The 17,606-nt window shown below is 38.9% G+C and overlaps 1 long non-coding RNA gene across 1 annotated transcript in view; it reads left to right on the top strand.

Moving 5' to 3' along the window:
- Positions 1–1,091: 1,091 nt before the first annotated feature.
- Positions 1,092–17,606, top strand: part of LOC309500004 — a 368,298-nt gene continuing 351,783 nt past the window's right edge. The window contains exons 1-2 of the long non-coding RNA XR_014206432.1: positions 1,092–1,248; positions 1,371–1,803. This is a non-coding gene — a long non-coding RNA (uncharacterized lncRNA). The remainder of the gene's footprint in view (positions 1,249–1,370; positions 1,804–17,606) is intronic.

Here is a 17,606-nt window from a genome sequence, read left to right as displayed (position 1 = left end):
CAAGTAACCGGAGCAGTTTTCGTCATAGTTTTGTCATTCAAAACTGGTTTTTATTTAGTTATGTCATTTTCATCAGTGAAAAAATGTCGTTGACGAAAGTTATTCGGCAACAAAATTAACACTGACCGGCACGCAATGAATCTTGGGATAGTCTGGGCCACGAACTAGGATCCATCTGTTGCATTCTTCTTTGCCAGAAAAGAAGACCGCATTTGAAGGAGCCATCAAATTGGAACAGCCTTCATCACGCCGCTGCATTCGGCCTTTGAATGATGCAGCCTCTGAATTTGGACACAGCTGTTGAAATGGTCTGTCAACTGCTGCACCGAAATTGTATTGTAGCCTACACTGCATTGTACAAAACACCACAAAAATAAATGAACATGGAACAATGCCCTTAGAAAATATTGCGAATATGTATGGTGATCCCTGGTTGAAAGTGTAGGTGAGCGATTGTCTAATTCACTTTAAAGGGGACATATCATGCTAAATCCACTTTTTTAGCCCTTAAATGCATTTTGTTGTATATTTTGCTTATAAGTACAGAAAAGTTGAAATTAGTCTCTTCAGGTGCTTTGTTGATATCTTTATATTCTGTTTTGGTCATATTTTGCAAAATATTATTTTTCTATTCTCTATTACGTTTTTTGAACAATAACGTCACAGTATTTGCAGCGGAACTGCCAAATAAGGACATCGACTCCCGGCCCAACACTTCGAGCAATCCTCCATTTTTATTTCTCTCTGTGATTTTGTAGTCCAAGCTCAAGGATGCAGAAGTTACGAGAGGGTGTCAAAATGTTCGGTTGTTGGATGTACAGTAGTAACCCACATGCCTCATTACACCGTCTCCCAGCATCAGAACCTCTTCGAAGTGCCTGGTTGAGTTTTATTTTTCACGGAAATGTACCCACATCTGTGGCTAAAGTCATTTTTGTGTGCGCGAAGCACTTCAAGGATAATTACTTCAACAACAGGGTTTTTCCTGCATTGAACTTGTTTTAGCGCCCGCCAAAGCGATTTTTTGTCCCGCCAAAGTCTTATTTGATCAGTGAGTAATGTAGATGAACTGCTGCGCTTGTGACATGTTTAACTGATAGAACGAGCAGAGAGAGAGACCCGGTCGCGCGTGCGCTCTCTCTCTTCGGAGCCAGGCGAAAGTGTAAACAAGAATTCACCGTCTCCAAACTAAGCGCTGTCTTGCTCTCTCTCCCTCGCACATATTAATCAAAATAAATCGACACGGTGGTAAAAGGTCGGAAGACCAAAGTTTCATGTGGAGCATTCAGAGATTGTTTTTCCTGAATTACCTTGTGAATTGTGCTAAATAAGTTGCCTTATCTTTTCTGAAAAGCGTTCCGGGCATTAAGCTGACATAAAAACAACACTTTAATAAAACGAAAAAACTATCCAATGATGAAATGTTTTCTGTGTTGACACAAATCTTGGATGTCCAAAAGTTTCTGTGCCGCTAGATAATCGTATCTCTGCTATCAAACTACAAAAATGGCCGAACGGGGTGGAGTTGAACCGAGTGTCACCTCTGCAACCTGGAGAGGGGGCGGGGTATGAAGTGTCTCATTTGCATTTAAAGAGACCGCACCAAAACGAGTTGCTCTCGGTATATTAAATGCACACTATGGGCCCATCTTGCACCCAGCGCAACTGACTTTGTACACCGACGCATGTATCATTCCTATTTTGCACCCGCGCAAAGCGGACTTTTCCCTCCACAGACGCACGTCGGTAAGTTAGGAAATACACTTGCGCTCCCCAGGGCGGTTCAGCGCAAAGAGGAGGCATGTTCCGGCGCAAACGTTCCTTCATGCTATTTTGCAGGTTTAGAAAACAATTGCGCCACTAACCAGGAAAAAATAGTTTAAAGTCAGTGGCGCATTGCGCATGTTATTCATATGCTATTTTAAGGGCGCATGCTTGGCCATAATCAATGTAGCGTGTGCACAACGCGCACTTTGATTCTCTCATCTACACAGAAGCAGCAGTTTTCATTTTTGCAAATCATACATTATTACGATAGATAGATAGATAGATAGATAGACAGACAATTTATTATAAAAGCATACATCTAGCTTACACATTTACCCAAATGATCATACGCCTGTTTAACCGAAGTTAATTTGGGTGGGTTTCTCCATCCCCAATGTCCCTGACGAGAACGTCGGTCTCCTCGGTTGTGAACCGCTCCTGGCGCGCGCCTGGCAAATCCGCCGTTATAATAGGAATCCACTTTAGAACAAGCGCGCCTGCACTTAAAGGGAATGTGAGATGTCCCTCTGATTGGTTTATTTCACGTTACGCCCAAACCACACCTATGAATAATGAAGCTACTTCAGACCAACCCCTTTTAGATTTGAGCCGGGCGCAAGAGGCATTTATCCCGCCGGGAAAATAGCAACAGAGCCCAAGACCCGCCCACAAAGTTACTTACGCTTTGCTATTGACACTTGCGTTTCAGATCGTTAAAATAGGGCCCTATGGGTCAAAAGTTGGGAATATTTAGGATTTTGTTTGTTTTTGAAATAAATATTTTATGCTCACCAAAACTACATTTATTTGATGAAAGATACAGTAACAACAGTAAGATTGTGACATTTAAATAACTGTTCTCTTTTTTTCCTATATTTCCTGTGATGGATCAATGTTAAAAGTTTTTTATTGCTTAATATTTTTGATATTCTACCATTAGTTTGAGGCAAGTATAAGATTTTTATTTTATTTATATATAATACTTTTATTCAGCAATAACACATTAATTAGTTTAAAAATGACATTGAAGACATTTATAATATTACAAAAGATTTCTATTTCAATAAAGGTTAAAATTATTCTTGTTAAAATTCCATAATAAAATTGCTGTTTTACTGGGATATATATTTTTTTTTTATCAAATAAATGCAGCTAATTGCATTTAATTTGGTTTTGTAATCATGAGGTAAGGTAGGTAATTTAAAAGCAGGGTAGGTATTTTTTGAAGAGGCTAGCAATAGCGAGCTAGCTTTGAAAGCATAAGATAAGCATAAGCTAAGATCCCACCCCCCTTCAGAGTGCTCTACAAAGCCACACCAAAACACATGAACTCGTACAGCTAGGAGCAAACAAAAGCATCACGAGAGACGGCGTTAAACTACCTCATGTCTCAAAGCACATAACATTACAATAATAATTAACATAAATAACTTAAAGATCACTGACTTGTACCACCTAACTGCTGCAGATTCACTTCAGCATTGATAATGTCGCCATTGAAACGCATAAATTCAAATCACAAACAAAATATATAAATAAATTCAGACCACTTAACTTCGTGATTGCTATCAGGATGTGAAGAGACTTTCAACCAGCATAAAAAAATAAAAATTTCTGGAACAAATCACCTACCCTGCATTTAATCTAAAAACAGAATGTAGGATTAAATTCATCAGATTAAATTAATAATATTAATAATAATACATTATCAATATTTCCATTTCATAAATCATTTAGTGTTTCTAAACTTTTTCTGCTCGTTAAAGAGCCCTGATCATTACAGCTCACTCAAAAGTTTGGTGGTAAATAGGGATGACATCATAGTCTGATAATTAAGAATCCATTTAAAATCCGGCATCTGTGCCTTTAGTACATCTGTGTGTGTATACTCATGTTCACAGCCACTACTCGCCCCCATGATTCCTAATTACCGCCCACTAACAGCTCAGTCACAGTCAGTCCTGTTGCCAAGAGGTCATCCTGCAAAGCTTTGCAATGACATTCTCAGTAACAAACATGCTTGGCCAGGGCTTTATGAAAAATAGTCACAGCTTTCAATTTATAATTATGGTTAAGTACACAAACAAAAGCAGCAGAAAGTTGTTAATTTAACTAGAAGTCAAAATCACCCTGTTGGTTTCAAATTAGGACTTTGATTGGTCTGATTAATTAAGAAGGCCGTATAAAAATATTGATGTGGCTAGACACATAAAACATGACAGAATAGATCTAAAAAAAGACCATTTAAAATATTTTTTCTACAAGATAAAATTGTTTAGGAATCTTTAATGTCCAGTTCCTCAGAGAAAGCACATTTTGTGAAAACAAAAGGAAACACTGAATTAATAAAGTCTAAAATTACTTGTTGCCATAGTTACCCAGCGTTAATCCCTGCTGAAAGCATGAAAGAGGAGAGCTGCAACAGAGCTCTCTGATTGACAGCCCAGCTGTGAGAAAGTAAGCCACCCTGATCCAAAGAAACACAGAGCATCAGTCGATTTTCAGCAAATGGCTAGAGAGATCCTCTCTCATGGTGAAAAAGGGCAGATGGTTGCTGTCTGCACCCAAATAACCATTTTCTCATTTGTCCAAAGACAATGGTCAATTTGTGTTTATGGTGTGTTCACACCGGACGCGAATAGCCCGTCAGGCGCGAGTGATTTAAGTGTTAAGTCAATGCAAAGACGCGTTACGCGCTATTCGCGTCCGGTGTGAACGCACAGTTAGAGAGGAATTAAGTATTTACTTTCTCTTAATTAAAACTTTTGAATAGTCAGAAAGTTATACTTGGCATGGACAATGTTACACAACTTTGCCCACGAAAAAGATGTAGAAAATTAGGACATTTTTTCACACTATATATAGGGAACTTGGTTCCCTTTTGAATTGGAGCTCTACACTGCATCTTAGATCGACGCTACTATTGACCGGTGTCTAAAACACATGTGAACACTCCAATTTCATTGCCTGGCGACAGCTAGTGACGTCATAAACAGAGCGCCCTGAAGTATAAGAGGGTTTTTTTTTGTCTCCAGGAACTGCTTGTATTGTTAGCGTGTGGTGAAGGCAGTATTCAGAACGGCAAATCCCTAGCAAGTGTTTAAGGAAGTGGGTGCTTCCCTGTCCCAGATATTTGACACCTGAGAAAACACACAAAACTGTGCGTTTATAGTCTAGGTGAGGAGCATGCACGTTCTGTTCTCGAGGGTTCTGAATGCGCTCAATGAGAAAGGTCTGTTTGCTTTTGTCCTTAGTTTCGAGGGATGTAAATCAAGTGTCTGCGCCTCGCAGCTCAGGCCCCACATGTTGTCGAGGCACAGCAGAGGCTTTGGTCATGGGGATCGCAGGTCAAGCTAGCAGAGGAGTTCGAGAAATGCTTGGCCTTTCACGCTCCTCGGTCGCGGACTCGAGCGATCTGTTGGATCCGGATGTGTTGTCTCTCGAGTCATCCGATCCAGCAGATAGCATGTTGCTGGCGCCATCCAGGAAAGAGGAGGCGGATGTGGTTGTAGATGCAGAGGATAGTATTTGTACTGAGTCCTCTAAACCTGCCAGCCCCACATACGGGGAATTGTTCGACATCATAGCCGGTTTGTGATTCAAATTTATGCGTTTTAATGGCAACACTATCAACCACGAAGTGAATCTGCAGCCGTCAGGTGGTACAGGCCAGATTGGATCTGGCTTGGGGGTGTGAGAAACGGGAAGTTGCTTGTAGGTTGGACGAGTGCTTTCTGTCAGGCCATAATCAGCGGACATCAGGGAGAGAGAAAATAATTGTCTCCTAGATGCCCCGGTCATACCTCATAGCTTTTTGGTCGGAAAGTTTAGAGAGGCAAATGCGCAATTAGCGGCGTTCAGGAAATACATCCCACGCCGAAACAGATACCAACCTAAAATCGATGAGGGTTCTGGCCCACCATAGTCTGAGGACTAAAGGCAGGGCCAGAGCGAGAGAGCAGCCACTCACGCTCCTCCTCCTTCGAGTAGTAGAGCGCAGAGGAGGCAGGACGCTAAGAAGCGACAAGATCTGATGGAAGTAGTTAATAGACAGCAGTTCGGAATAGAAGAGAAATAACATCTCTCCGCTTCCCTCTCCCATTAGAGGTTGGGCACTAGAGGTTGTTCCAAGAACTTACATCAGGCTCTGAGGCTGGACTGATGATGTAACTGGTGCTTTTCGCATATGTCTTCGAACCACCTTCTGACAGGTCTGGCAAGTTGCTTAAGCGTAAGCGTTCTTCCTTCCCCAGGTAAATTGGGTATTTAAAGTAAGGAAAAGGTTTAAATTTAAAGTTGGAACCAGGGTTACAAGAAGCCTGAATAATTTCAGCTATCGTGATAATACTAAGATTAGTATTGGGTTCCCCTGTTATACAGTGGCAGCTCCGAGGACTGTAGCCTGAGTGATATTATTCCCTCTAGTGGCCTCCTACACATTCTAACAAGTTGAGGAAGTATGTCTAAGGGAGGCCCCTCCTTGTCATAGTTCTCTTACTTTTAAGCTGCCCTTTTTGAGCCATAAATCGAGTGAGGTGTTTTATCCCTCCCTCACTGTCCTGGGAAATAAAGTAGGGTCCCTTGCTCACTTTAAAAGCAGGGTTCGAGAAAGCGGTCTTTAGGTAAGTTATAAAAGTCCTCCCAGTTCTTTTATCTTGTGTCCTTCATCTGTCTCTGATTGACTTGACCTATAAAATCCAACTTAATTAATTATTATGGACCATCATTTATAATAGAAATTAAGATGGAGTTGAGGTGGTGATTTGTCACAGTACAGGAGTGAAGTGAGCAGCCATTTATTGACTTGCATTGTGACTGACAGGATTAGATGAGCATACTCATCCCATTACAGACTTTTGTCTAGAACATAGGGTGACCACCATCAATCAAACCAAATTCGGGACGATTATAAGTTTGTGTGGGACAACATGGGACATGTTACCAACAATAAAACATAACCTGAAACTGTTATATAATGTCTATCTAACTTAATAAAAACATTTGTATTCTGCCTTTCAGCTGATTAAAATTCCTTGTTCTTTAGTCCCTTCCAGAAAACACCATTACATCACAATGAAACATAACACTAACATAACAACATGGTCTTTATTTTACATGTCATTTAAATTCAACATCACTGAGCCCAAAGGCAGCAGGCATCATGCAGTTAACTATTTTTGAAACAGTTCTGACCAAGTCCGACTAAAATCCAACAAAATAAACAATGAACAAATAAAATATAAAACAACATGAAATTAGATCATTGACAGTCTAATATATTAAGAATATATTCAACCCAAAACTTTCATATTTTTCGAAAGGATGTGAATTAAAACAACCACAGCAGGCAACAAGTTGATAAATTCTGTTAAATTAAATAATTTAATTTAATTCATTATTAATTATTTAGTTATTTAACAATTAAGTTAATTTTAATTGACCGAATTATCCATTTGTTTTCTGACAAGGGAACACATGGAACAAATCACTGGTCCACATTTTGATTGACAGCTCACACCTACTAGTGACCGTGTTTACTCCTTTCTTTTCAACCATTGGATAGGATTTAACCCTCTGAGGTCTGAGCTGTTTTCTGGCCCTGGAGGTGTTCTGACATGCTCTGACATTTGTGTTTTTTTCTGTTACTAGTGACATTTTCATGGCTAAAGTCTAATTACACTGTATTCAGCACAAACTCTGCTACAATAATATATCAGCAGCTTGTATGTAAAAGTTTGTAGTTTTGAGATAATGACATTTATGCGTGGTTTGTGAAAATACAAAAAAAATTCTCACTGAAATAAGGCCATGAAACCCATACTGATTATTTCTTCACAATACTTTTGAAAATTGTATGACATAGCCTAGAATATTTGCTCCAAAACTATGTGAAAATCACCCTCACTGCTCATTCAGATAAGACAATATATTGATTTTAAATTTCTAAGACGTGTTTTGTGTGACAAAGCCATATGCGAAGAGGCTGTGATCATCTCATGAATATGTAAGCTTTTAACACCTGAGAAAGACAAAGACACTCCCCTAACTGCCCTATTAGGAGTGATCAGGCCCTGTCATTCAGAGCAACCTTGCATAAAGAATGAGGAGATTTAAAAAAGAATGGCTTTTAGATTGTTTGGATTTATTTACAACACAACACAATCCAAAAATACAAATGACAAAAGAGCACATTGAAAACAATGATCCAAAGACAGAGACCTTTGTGCCATTCCTAAAAACATTGTACATACTAGAGGTGGGAATCTTTAGTCACCTCACGATCCGATCCGATTCCGATTCTGGAGGTCACGATCCGATTCCAGATCGATTCTTTATCTACTTTTCCCCCCTTATTAATTCATTAGTTTATATAAGTAATTAAGTACTTTTTTAAAAATAATTACAAATTTAAAAAAAGAATTAAAACAGTTGTATTTTAAGAATTTTAAACTTATATAACTTCAAAACATACAAGCAAGTAGCAAATAATAAAGAGGAGCATAGAAACATGACAAACAACAAACAAAGAGTGCTTTCAGTATTTAAGATTATCTGAACATTTTCCATTCAAGAACTGTGAGTGATTTTTCTTCATCGTACTTTTGTATTTTACTATGACATAGACTGTGGGAGATCTATTAAGCTGCATTCACGCTCGGATCTCTTTTGAAATATAAGAAGTAATGTGGTTTGTCCTGTCTGTTTAATCCCTTAAGACATAACTGGCTGTGTTTACGTTCATTTTGCACAAGTATATTAAACCACTTACATGGAGTCACACAGCCGCTTGCGCGAGCAGTTTCGTACACAAACAAAGCGCGCGTCAGCATTTAAAATTGAAAGCAGCCTTCTGTTAGTGAGATTCATATTTTAAATATATAAGTCCACTGCATTCCAAACCACATAAATGATGACTTCGTAGAGCATTTGTAAGGAAAATACAGACGGGCGAGACAGCACACTTTAAGTGTAACATCAAAACAAGCGCGCGTCTCTCACAGCGCATCCTGTGCAATGAAGCCTGTGAATGTCCTTGTAATTCGCTTCAACCTTTCCGAACTTTATGAAAGATTATTTTACGGAAGGTTCGAGTTGTGTACGTGTGTGAGGAATTGTTAGCAAGCAGAAGACGGGTGTTTCTAAAGCAAACTCAGCGTCATCGCACATCTGGTAAAAAACTAAGCTCAGAATCGATTCTGAAATTCTCAGAATCGATCCAGAATCGTTGGAGAGAGAATCGCGATGCATCGATGGATCGATTTTTTCTCCCACCACTAGTACATACCTTTCATTTCCAAGGTGTTTGATTTTCACTTTACCATGTTCATGTACAGAGACTCATGTGAATGTTGAAGTCAGCAGGACTCAGTTGCATCTGGTCCCTGAAAGAAAAAAAAAAAGAAAAAACTGTGAACATACTGATATCAAGAGAAACTATAGGGCTGCACGATTTTGGGAATAGATTTTAGATTTTTCTGGTTAAAATTTCTTTTTAAAATTCACAGAATACACACACACACGTTTCCAACAATATATAATGAACACCAGGTTTGTTGTGCCTTGTAGGCATAGGCTACGCAGTGCTGCATAAAATAATAATAACAATAAATTAAATCTTCCAAAAGATTTCAAGAACAACTACGCTAGAGAAAAATATATTGATTATCATATGTTACTTCAAATGTTTCCATTCGTTATGATGATATTGTAAGACTGAAAATACTGGTTGAGGCCTGATTTATGGGACAAAAGGGCCCGGCTGGCTAATTAACATTTGAACTCACAGAAGCACATGAACTAACAACAAAGAACTCACACAAGAACATGGTTTAATGTGAATGTTTATCATTGACTGTTATGCTTTTGGTGTCATTTGAAATGTCTCAAAGTGAGTGGTACAGATGTCTCATATCCAGATAGATAAAATAAAAGGAAATAAGGTTTATAGAAGTTCATAGGAAACTGGTTTAGAGATAATGCCAGATAAGGCAACCCCCCTTCTGTGGGATAGAAGCCATTTGAGGATGGTCTCACCCCATCCCCCTTCTCACCTGGTCAGAGGATAAAGGAAGGTGTTCTGGCTCTCTCTGTTTCTTCTTCTTGGCTGGACGTGGAATTGGATAGGTGGTTTCTCTCTCTCTCTCTCTCTCTCTCTCTCTCTCTCTCTCTCTCTCTCTCTCTCTCTCTCTCTCTCTCTCTCTCTCTTTCCCTTTCTCTCTCTCTATCTCAGGTACAAGCTGGGTAAGATTCTTTGGTGTAACCAATGTATAACCATGTTCTAGATATTTGAATTGATTGTGGAATTGATCTCTGATATCTGAAATATTAAATTGCTACAATGTGATTATTTTAACTGATTTTGACATTGTTTATTTAATGGTTAAAAGGAATAGTCAAACATTCGCTCACTTTTAGTGAGGCACAGATATTATTAAAACCTTTCATTTATGGAGTCAGATGAATTAACGAGTAAATACATATTAATGTATTGCAAATTTAACCAACCAATACTTTGCATGAGTGAGGACAGAACGCGTGATAACCTTCCCCGTGTATTGGCGAACCGGAGATTGGGCCAATATAGCGGGCCTTACAAAATGGTGACCTCGACGTGATCTCAAAACAGATCAAAACAGTTTCACGAGAAATGTCCTTTTCAGCAAGTATTTGGGATTTTAAAATCAACAAGAGGTTTGAACATCTTCTCTTTCTTCCGCCGCGATGGTAAGTAAACGTTTTCTGCCCTTTATAGAAGTGTTGAAGAAATGTTTGCATTGTTTACGGGTCGGAATTAAAGCCCTTTGTTTAGAACGTGATGCGGTAGCTAGATGAAGAATGAAAACCCTTGTGCATTAGATTTTAAAGATCTCCTTGTTTTGCCTAAGCAACAAGAAACGAAACCTAAAGTATAGCATCTTCCAAATAATGAATAATCGATGAAGAGCTTAAAAAGTAAAGCCTAAAAGTTTTAAAATCAGGCGCATGTTTTCCGGCCATTGTTGAAACCAGCAACACTCGAAGAGAATGAGCAAACTAACAGAAAACAGAGAAAGAAAAATCTAAGTTTGTAAAAGATCGGAAAACACGTGATTTTATAAATAAAAAGGCAGATCGATGCATTGTTTATGAAAAGAAAATTTGGGGAAAACAGGATGATATGATGTACAAGCTAAAACTCAAATATCAAGGCTAATGCTAAGTGCTATTGTCAATGCTAAGCCATGCTGTGCCCAAGGCTAATGCTAAAGGCTAAAGCCATGCTGCGTCCAAACGCTTAAACCATGTTTTGTCTCACTGGCTGACTGGTAGGCCCAAAAGCCACATTGAAAACATTAATATCCTATACTAAACCTAAACTAATCTTGACAAACTCTATATTCCATTAAAATCTTAAACTTTGACACAGATGGAATTAAATTAAGTAATTCAATTTAATTTGGCCTATTTAAGTTCCTCTGAGAAGTAAACCCCTAAAGTATTTGATATGCTGGGATGGAGATAGATCTTTTTTAGAAAGAAGACTATCTAGTCAAAAATCTGGGAAAATTAACTGTAAGCCCATTATTGTGAAAGCATGTGTACTGATCATGTCCTGTTTACATTATGGGCCGAAAAGGTTCAGCCTACACTGTACAAACTCAGTAGAAAAGGTCTTAACATGGATGCCATTGACAATGAAATTTTCACTTGGTGGAAAACAGTGGGTAGTAAACAGAAGAAATCAAAACATGGTGAAATAATTGAGGCTTTAAACTTCATAAGTTATAAACGGCTAAATGAGTTACCAAAATTTCTTTCTTCGCTTATGGATGCTAAATGTGAAGAAGTGCATTCTAAAAATGCAGAGGCACAAAAGTCTGAGGAAAAGATTCAAGATCTTCAAACCCAGCTAGATAAATGACTAGCTGAGCTGTTAGCCCTGACTAAAAAGTGTAAAAATCACAAAGACACCATTGCAGATCTTAAGGCTAAGCTAAATGCTAAAAGCAAGTCTCCCAACAAGCTTAACAGTGATTGGGCTAAAAATGTACACTTCTTAGATGAGGCAGTCTGCTCTAATAATCTTGTATCTTTACAGACAGATGAAGCATGTGATAACGTTATGAAAAGAGTGCCTGTTTCTGCCCTTAAGGTGATACGGCACCCAAACGGCACAGAGTCAACCATTCGGCGTCCTTTAACAGTAACTGAATGTAGCTTGTTTAAAGCAGAGATCGGACCATTCCCTTTGAAAGGGCCATTCGAACCATGGTGGAGACACATTGTTAGTCTAAAACATGCATTTCAGCTCGAACCAAAAGATATTTGGCAAATTGTTATCAGCTCAATTCCAGATGTTCTGAACTATAAGATACCACAGGTTTTGATGACAGGCACCATTGTGCAGTCAATGCATCAAAATGAGCCTGAGAGCGAAATCTTGAATAGACTAAAACAATGCCTTCGCGAGCTGCGTGGTTGTAGTCCTGTTGGATGGGAATTGATTTTCAATCGGAAACAGAGTACTGAAGAATCGTTTGAGACATATGCAGAAAATATGTTTGAACTTTTTGAGGAGTATTCTGGAATTGAGGGTGTTAACCACAACAATGTAATTCTCCTGGAATTCCTGTTTACAAATGCAGGGCCTCGTGTACAGCAATCACTCATGTGTGGTGCTTCTCCAGCACAAAACACATTCAAAGGTATTGTTAGTTGGGCAACAAGAATTGAGTCACGAAAACAAATGCATGGTGAGGTAGCTGTGTTAGAATGTCATGAAGATCCTCCATCTGCAGGAGAATTCAGAAAGCCACACTGTGGCAAACTGAACAGATTCTGTAATTCCTGTCACAAAACAGGCCATACAGAGAAAAAGTGTTGGTCACTGGGCAGAGGCAGACCTCCACCCTATTTCATAAAACGCAGACAATCACAATCTAATGACAAAAACCAGCACTCTGCAAGTAACCAAAGCTCAAATGCATCAAAAACTCTTACTGACCTAACAACTTTGGACGCTCAAGGCCTTCAGCTATTAGCGTCATTTGCTAGTCGGGTAGCAGCCCAATAGCAAATAGCTTAATAGTTTAACATCTAAATTCATTGAACCTGTCTGCATTTTCAAATTTGAAATTGTGCTTAACACATCGTGCACATAGAACACAATTTGGTTGTTTGTGCTACAACATGCACATAGGCTAATTTAAAGTTTATTCTTTAAACACAGGATTACTTTACTGTAAGTGTAGTTGAAACACTTAGGCAAAGGTGATATAGATGTTGTATTCTATTGTTTTGCTGTGGGTGTATTTGGAACACTTAGGTAAAAGGTTGTAGATGTTGTATTCTAGGCCATGTGTCCTGTGTAAACTGAAGTAAACGCGTGTGTCTGTGCTGAATTTGATGGCTATAATGTGATTCACAATGAATTTGAAAATCAGAAACAGCGAACGCATCTCATTAATCCTGAAACAAAAACCTTTTCATATTTAAGGCTTCAGAGAACTAAATATTGTTACGTTTGAATGTATTCTGAATTACTCTGAGAATTGTTTTTTCCAAAATAGATTAACGTATTCGTATGTTTCCACAAGATTGCGTCAGAGATTGGCGACGGCTAATAGCTGATATCAGGAAGTGTGCGGGCGACTTGGATGAGAGGATGGGTTAGTCCGACTAGGATCAGCTTTACGCTGGTTGATTAACCTAGCTTGGACGCTTCCGATGACTTCTGTTCTAATTTAATAGTTTTGGAAAACGGTTGAATTAAGTTCCTGAAGGGCATCCAAGGGGGTTATTGTATATATCTTTGGTTGTTGCGCGTGTACGGCAAAATCCCTAGATATTTAGCCAACTGCCTCAGCTTCTGATCTTCGGGGCTGACCACTTGTGTCGTGCATCCTTGGGAAGGACTGAAAAGCGATATAGTTTTCCTTATCTATAAATGGAAAAATATAAAGTAAGAGTAAATAGAAGAATCAAACATTATAATGGCCATTTAAAAAGACTAAATGAGAAGAAAAGGTACTTGAAACCTAGCAAAGGGAAAAAGAAAAACAGCGAATGCACATCTTATCGGCCCTGAGCCAAAAGGCCTTTTAATATTCAAATGTATTGACAAATGTAGTAGAGATTTGACCATGCGTTAAGTTGTTCCAGAGACCGAAAACAATATAATTTGACTTGTATTGTTAAAGAATATAATTATATTATAACTTGAATTATAATAAACATTATATTACACTCGCCGAGCAGGACAATAATTGGAGAAGTGTGACTTTCGTCATTAAAATTGAATTTCTGAAACGGAATTTCATTTGTGTGCTACCCAGTGCCAAAAAAGGGGCGGAGTATGCCTTTATTTTTCACCGTTAGAAAACACGGCTAGGAGTGTGGCACAGGTAATAGCACGCTAAATAATCCTTGACTGGGGTGCACCAACTGAATTGAATCTGATAAGATAAGTACATTTACGAGGAGGGTGTGAAATGCTAAACAGCAGACAGAAGTACCACAGTTTTTTGCAGGTCAAAAAATATCTGCACAAATTAAAATGTGTGAATGCATTGCACATGCAGCAGACTGAAGGCTGAACTGAAAAAGCAGCTTCAGGTGTCACAACACACTGAGACAACAGCAACAATTCAGACGTGGTCAATGAAACTCGGTTTCATGTGACATCTGGAATTAAAATTGCTAACAAGTAAAAGAATTCTACACGTCTGAATTTAATGCTTTTGAAATATTGGAATTATCTGTGGTTCGCTCTCCTCTGTTTTCTGTCTCAGGCTTAGGCTACTTCTGCAAAATGGTGGAGCCCACCTGGAGCAAATCCAGGACAGCGGAATTGTTCGAACATAACCTGAGACTCGGGAGATGGGTGAAAAGACATTATAAAAGGCCTTTTCACACGTCACACTATCACATTACTGCATAAATATGGCCTCCCAGTTTAGAACTGGATCGAAATTTGCAACACAATTGTTATAGATTAGATTCCACCCATCTCCTAGACATGAACACTGAACACACCCCTCCATCACTATACCCTCACTGCAACATCACCTGGGGTAGATGGTCTATCCAGGCTGAACACTGCACATCAGACGAAGATGTGTCATCTTCACACTAACAGATCCAGATAGCTTCACACACACAGGGTGGAGCTGATCTCATGATCATGGTCTAACAGAGACACAGAGAATAGCATACGCTATTCACAACAAACTGCTAACTAATGTAACACACATGAACAACTGAATGGCTACAGTCACAAATCAAGACAAATTCTAAGGCAGACCTGCCATTAAATTTCAAACTCTATGATTGTTGGTGGGAGTTGGAAGATCAGAGGGCCCCTGATTTCTCAACTTACCACTAATAACAGAAACATAATTAAAATGGATAAATCTCAAGTGAGACCAATTCAATCAAGTACAAAAATGTACAATTCAACTCTGTCATCGACTGTGACTTAGCCAGATCAATACACACACTCTCAAACACACTCTCTCACAGACACACACACACACACACACACACACACACACACACACACTCTCCACTGCATGAAAATTGGGATTTCCGACCCCGTAAACGGCCGTAAATCTCCCTAATTTTCGGCAGTTAACGGCAATTTACAGCCTGTGAACGTCGCGTTCGTCTGTGCCGAATATTGTCGGAAACGAACCATGACGTATGCAGAGCGCTCGCGCCGGAGGTGTGAATGGCTCTAATTACCATATGAATAGCAGCTCCCGCCAGAGAAAGGCTTGAATTTCCTCACTCACTATTGGTTGAACCCACGTGGTTTTAACAAGAAAAATCACTCGTGATTGGTTGGCAGATCTGTTACTATTGGTCACCCTCGCTCATTATAAATTCAAAAAATTATAATATTCATATAAATGATGATACATAAATTATTTTTTTATATTCATAATATGCTATTCTGTGGTATATTCATGTCATTATTAACCTATGGACTACACTATTATTACCATCAAGGACATGAATTTATAAAGGAAAGGAAAATTTGCCAGGGACATGCTGTTTATTCAAAGAAAGAGCTTTATTAGCACAAACACAAAACAATATACACCTATGTACAAAGCATAGATCATCTGCACACACAACAAATTGGAAGCTCAGTGTCTGTTTTCATCTTCGGAGCTGTAGGTGACTAGCGGCGTTCTCTCTGAATTCGATCCACTTTGAAAACGTCTGTGGTGCGTTGTCCTGTATTTAGGAGTCGCCTCTAATCTCGACTGCAGCGTAGCACAGAGCTCTGTGAGCTCCTGGCTGGTGGTTGAACTTCATCGGACATCAGATCTATGGTGGCGCACTTCCAAATGCCCACGTCATCCTCACCTAGCACACCGTCTCGCTTCTAGCAGCTGTAAAAACAACCAATACAGACAATCAGTACTGTGATGCACTGTGTATGGACACAAAACATCTATTAATGCACGTGAAAAATAGTCACATTGACAAAAAATCGTACCCTCTTTCTTCTCGCTCGACTCCGAGCTGAACTCTTCACAGCTTCGGCCTGCAGTGCCAGATCTGGTTGTTTGTACCTGAAGCTCCTGCGTACTGTCTCGTAGTACGTCTTACAGGCAGCTGGAAAACAATTAAATGAGAGTGATATGAATAAAAACAACGCAAGTCACAGTAAAATTAAACAAGGAGAAAATAGTCAAAGTTACTTATAATGTCGTCATGATCAGCGTCATGAAAATCTGGACTTGCAGACATAGCTCTGAGTAAATGTGAGGTTACGCCCTCGTTATGAGGCGAGGTTACTCTATGGAAACAAAATGTATGATTAAGATCGTAAACTATAACGGATCTATTTTCTTATACAAGAGAATGAAAGCATATTCTTTGAATCTTACCTTTAAAATGTTTGTAAGTTTTTATGAAAGTAAAAAAATAAAAGAATGTAAGATTCTTTATTTTTTTTTACCTTGCTCCAGTTCGTAGCGCCCACAATTTGTCTCAGAGTTGAGAAGATGGCATACTGCTTCCTGTAAATTACATGATTATTTACAATTATTAAACAAATAATAGCCATCACTCCCATGACCTCTTGCTTTATGATGAAATCATGAAAAACTGAATATTCTTACATTTCACAAGGCCTGACAAAATACAAAAGTGACCGATGAGATGAATACTTACTGGGTGTCAACAGGTCTTTGCTCAGAGGTGTGCTAGCATCTTAAGGGCGAAAAAAACAAAGAATATTCAAAAATGTACAATTATTGAAATCAAACAAAAAGGTAAGAATTGCCACACTCTGCTCTTCTAAGCAAGACTGTCTGAAACATGTCATTAAGCCAATAAAATAAACTGTTACCAAACTTGATTCTCAAGCAGTAAGTAAAGACCAATTTATAGTTATGCGTCGACCTCCCGCTGTAGCTACAGAGTAGGCTGTGTACATAGCGTACCCTTTAGCACACCCTGACCCTGAGCACACACCTCTCCCAAAATGTAACAATGCGTCAATTTTACGTGGACGGAAGCGCTGTGATTGGTCTAGAACGCCTCCCTCGGGTTTCACAGGCTTCTTTCTGCATGTGTAATTGTGCGTCAACAGGGACAACAATGCAGAAGTATAAATGAAACAGTGTAGCCTATAGCGTAGAGGCTCGGGCTTCGGTCTGACGCAAAAGTATAAATCAGCCTTAAAGGATTAGTTCACCTCAAAATGAAAATTTCCTGATAATTTACTCACACTGAGTGACAAGATATCCATGTCTGTCTTTCCTCAGTGGAAAAGAAATTAAGTTTAAGGAAAACATTTCCATATTTTTAATGGCATATACTTAAATGGCAACCAAAGATCTCAA

This window comes from Leuciscus leuciscus (genome assembly GCF_965113295.1).
Source record: "Leuciscus leuciscus genome assembly, chromosome: 5".
In the NCBI taxonomy this organism is placed as follows: Eukaryota; Metazoa; Chordata; class Actinopteri; order Cypriniformes; family Leuciscidae; genus Leuciscus; species Leuciscus leuciscus.
Note: the sequence above shows the minus strand (reverse complement) of the source record. Positions and strands in the feature narration are given on the sequence as shown.